At 39.2% G+C, this 4,599-nt stretch overlaps 1 long non-coding RNA gene across 1 annotated transcript; it reads right to left on the bottom strand.

Annotated features, from left to right (window-relative positions):
- Window positions 1-847: 847 nt before the first annotated feature.
- LOC109856133 lies at window positions 848-4,581 on the bottom strand. Its single transcript, XR_002250353.1, has 2 exons — window positions 4,143-4,581; window positions 848-3,386 (listed from the first exon to the last, which is right to left on the bottom strand). It is a non-coding gene; the product is annotated as an uncharacterized LOC109856133 (long non-coding RNA).
- Window positions 4,582-4,599: the final 18 nt, after the last annotated feature.

Genomic DNA, 4,599 nt, shown 5'->3' with positions numbered 1-4,599 from the left:
ATATAATATTTATAGAGATTTTCACGTACGTATAATTCGTATATATAATTACAACCGTAATTAAAATTATATATTAAACCTCTTTAGCACATTTACATATTTTATCTGTGTATTTCCGTTATAATATATAATAAGATACTAATCGGGGATCCACGGCGGCAATTGAATTAGTCGAACACTTTTGGCATTTTTTTTAGTCCCGCGGTATTCTGGTAATAAGTTTTGTAAATGAGGATACTCTCTCTCTCTCTCTCTCTCTCTCNCGCNCNCTCTCTCTCTCTCTCTCTCTCTCNCNCGCNCNCTCTCTCTCTCTCTCTCTCTCTCTCTCTCTCTCTCTTTTCTACATGTCGTAGATGGGCGCGTGTGTTTTTCGTTTCACGTGCCCACTCGTGTTACGTCGCACGTGCGTGTGTGCGAAAAAACGTTTTTTTTTTCGGCCTGTCTTTCATTAATTAATTCGCGCTCTCGAGCATTAGAAAAAAGTTCTCGCTCTTTTTTTGTATCCTCCAGAGTTTTTTGTTTTTTGTTTTTTTTTTTTTTGTCCATCGCGGTGATCCTTCCCAACGAAATGAAATCCGTTCCGCGTGCGACTTTTCTCTCGCATTCTGATTCTCTCTCAGTCTTCCTCGTTTTCAACACGTTCGCAACACACATTTGCTCGCATTCTAATTTACATTCTCTCTATCTATCTCTGTCTTTCTCTTTCTTTCTGTTTCCCTTTATCTCCTGCTCTCTCTTCCAGTCTGTACCCTGGCAGTGTGTCTTACAGATCCTTTGGATTAGACTTGGCACAAACAACAGAGTCTTCGTAAAAAAGGCACTATTTTTGTAAAGCGAAATTGTCTTGCTCTCGAGACGTTACTAATTTTTTTTTTTTTTCGTTTTCCGCGAAACATACAGATCTCTAGAGAGTGAAAAATATCGAGATAAGAATTATTATAACCTCGGCGCGTTTTTGTTTTTAACCATACGGATACTTTTCGCAGAGTATAGAAATTTTGATCTGTTTTGTTCGAAAACTTGTGTGTAACACAGACAATAAGTGACACTTTCTCCCTTTGCCAAAAATTGTGTATCATTAGAAAACTGTGGGCTGTGTGATTATATTTTCGAAATACGAACTTCTCTCTCTCTCTTTTTCTTTCTCTCTCTTTCTCTCTACAGTGAAAAAAAAAATGATCTCTCGCAGTTTACAATTTGTTTTGTTTTCTCGTTTAGCTTATTACACGATCTTACAATGTACAAAATACGCAAACGTAATTTTTGTAATTTTGTTTGAAATCTTCTTCATCTCCTCTGCTCCGTTTTTATTTATATTCATATAAAAAACTGTCAGTCTTATAAGGTTTTTAGTGCAAAAGCATGTACATTTTTTTTTTTTTTTCATGTATTCCAAAGTCTGTGAATTGTGCGAATTGTCGTTCGCGACGAAGTATGATGAGAAATTGGTAATGCGCGAAATGTGATCGGGGATGTGTGATGAAAGAACGATGATTCGTATGAAAATGAGAAAGTTTCGCGGAAAAAAATAGTGACCTTACTATAAATCACGATCGTATTTCATACACACGTTATAATATTAGCTATCGTAATAGTCGTCGTAAACGCCGATCTGGCGAACAATCAAAAAATGTGCTCCTTGTGCTCTATCTTCATATTGTATATAAACGAGCAAGATATAGATGTTCTCAAAAACTGCATAACAGTAGCGCACAACTCTGTGTGTGTGTGTTCCTCATATAATTTATATTAAAAACTTTAAACGCGCATTTGTTATTTCTCGACGAGATATTAATATTTCAAGTAAGTGTAATTTTTATTTTTAACATCGATTTTAAGCCAAGTTCGATATTGTGTAACAATTTTTAGGTTTCAAAATCAAAAAGTCTCTCAAACAACAATTTAGAATAATTGTAATCGTCTTTCTCATTTCGCCTGAATGTGGTTCAAGACAACGTGTACGTGTTTACATTTTTTGTTTGTTTGTTTGTTTTTTTTTTTTTTACTCTAGTTGTCACTACTAAAAGTACACTTTTTGAAACAGCTATATATTAGAAATTGATCGCGTTAAGTTGCTTTGCAGTTATCTATTCTGGTCCGCATGAAAAGACGATGATATTCATCAACACGTGCACGTATTAATCCCGTTAGTTTCGAACACGCTTACGAGACGAAAAGCATTTCTCCCGTCTAACTCTTTCTCTTTCTCTCTTTCTCTCGCTCTCTCTCTCTCTCTCTCTCTCTCTCTCTCTCTCTCTCTCTCTCTCTCTCTCTGTGGTAATCCAAGAGAAAATGAAATCGTGCAGTCTACGGTTTTTGTTTGTTTCGAGTGTGTGAGTATCGATCAGTCCGAGCTCGCTGCTAAAGTTGTAAACGCATACAAATGTCCCAGTCGGCCACGGCTTTATTTAACAGTCGGTGGTTGTACATGGTTGTATAAGTTTAGTTGTATATATAATATGGATATCAAAATTTTGAAAAGGACATCTACATGATCAAAAAGTGTTGTTGCGCATCTTCCTTGATGCGCGCATCAACTCCGGAAAAAGTTTATCTTTATATCGTGAACGGTCGTTACAAAAAAGCGACGTTGTTTGTGTTGACTGTGAGTTGTTCTTCGATTTTTCACGAAATAACGTTTATCATACACGTCCGGTTTGTGTGACAAAATAGAAAGTTCTCAATATTATTCGCAGCAGTTTTTACTTGTCGGAAATAAAACGGCGAAACAACTTCCCTTTTTCCCTTCCTCCCCCCGCCCTCCTCTGTACCCTCCTCGACGTTAAAACTCCTTTCGTCGCAAATTTAACACGTGTGGTCGCATTTGTTACCTGTGCCGCGTGAAACATAACAAAGCGAGTGTTTCTCGAATGTTCCTCTGTGGGAAGATTCAACCACTACCGAACGTTAAATGCGATAAAAACAAGCTTTTCTCGTTTGCACACGCATACTTACACACCTTTCTCTCCGCTCTTTCTCTCTCTTTCGTCCTGTTTCTCTCGCTTTTATCTTTGTCCTCGCTTTCCCACTCTCGCTTCCACACCTCGAATTCTGTCTCGTAATCCGCGTATTCTCGCTCTTTTGTTATCTTCCTTGAAAGCTCGCGATTTAGATAAAGGTACAAAAAAGAAGGAACGATAGAAAATCAAAATATACAGACGTTATGACATCGACACAGCCAAATCTTTGTTTAAATTATTTCGCTTCATCGTGTTGCTCCTATCGATACGCTGCGACGTTTGTTCGCGTCAGAGCCGGTTTAAGAGGCTGCCGCCGCAATCACCGCTGCCGCGCAACCACCAAAGGAAGCCCTGCCTGGTTTCAATTCTTTAAGAGAGACACGCTGTCTGTAAGGCGATAGGGCTGCGTCTATGCAAAATGTAAATCTAAAAAGAAAGAATATTTTTTAGTCGCGTTTAAAAAAAAAAAAAATGATTCGCGGCCAATTGTCTAGTATGTACAGAGCGGCCCTGAATCGCGTCTCGCAGTGAGATCCGAAGGCGTCTTTAAACCGGCCCCGGTTTTTTTTTCTTCTTTTTTTTTTTTTTTGTCCCGGATATTCCGTCGTGACGTGTTTGTCCGCCCTCGCGCCTCCGCGGCTCCCTTTTTCTTCCCCCTTCGCGTCTCTTTTCTCATTCCCGTCCTCACACAAGTGATTAGGAAGCAATGATCCTCCGAGAGACCCCCTCTCTTTCTCCTCTCACACGCGCTTCTCCCTCGTTTACCAAACTCAGTGAACACTTGGTGGATATTGCGTTTTTTTTGTTTTTTTTTTTTCGGTGCACTGGACGATTCTCCGTGACGATCGCGTACTCGCGACGGAATTCAAATTCCTCGGCTTGCGGCTCTTTCCAACGTTTTCGTTATTCTCGGCTAAAAAAAAAACTGATCTCCCACTCTTTTTCTCTCTCTCTCTCTCTCTCTCTCTCTCTCTCTCTCTCTCTCTGTCTCTTTCGTAAAAGGGTCGGCGATTAACCGGGAGGGTTAATAAATTGAAAGCGAAAGCGAGCTATCCGACGTGTAGATTGTTGTGAACGCGCGTTGTGGAGATATGCATTAGATTCCTGTATATGTGTGTGTGTATGTATGTGTGTGTGTGTGTGTTCCGTAAAACTCGGATTAAAAAATCTGGAGATTCTCACCCGTTATTGCCCGCGTTATTGATCCTGCGTCTCTGGCTTCACTGGAGTCGTCCAGTTCACACTTCATGTTCTTACAATATTTATTACTTGCTGATTGGCTGACACGCGCTTATAATCGCATTAGATTAGATACATCTCCTCCGTGCACATATAACCGCAATAATCTAATCTATATGTATCTTATATAACAAACACTGGCTTTCCGTGACTGTGTAACTCTCGGGAGAGGAAAGGAGTATAACAACACACTACGATATCAGTGTTTTATCAACGAATTATATAATCTTAAATTGCGATTTTTTCTTTTTCTTTTTTTTCTCACCTTCCAGCCCTTTTTTCCACCTTTCTTTCTCACGTGTGCATGTACAAAAAATACAACGCGCCGTCCCGATCTCCAGTCCGTTTACAAATGTACATGCGAGAACAATAATATATATGTATATATATATATATATAT

Source organism: Pseudomyrmex gracilis, unplaced genomic scaffold (assembly GCF_002006095.1).
Source record: "Pseudomyrmex gracilis isolate BER0280 unplaced genomic scaffold, ASM200609v1 scaffold_108, whole genome shotgun sequence".
Classification (NCBI taxonomy): domain Eukaryota; kingdom Metazoa; phylum Arthropoda; class Insecta; order Hymenoptera; family Formicidae; genus Pseudomyrmex; species Pseudomyrmex gracilis.
Note: the sequence above shows the minus strand (reverse complement) of the source record. Positions and strands in the feature narration are given on the sequence as shown.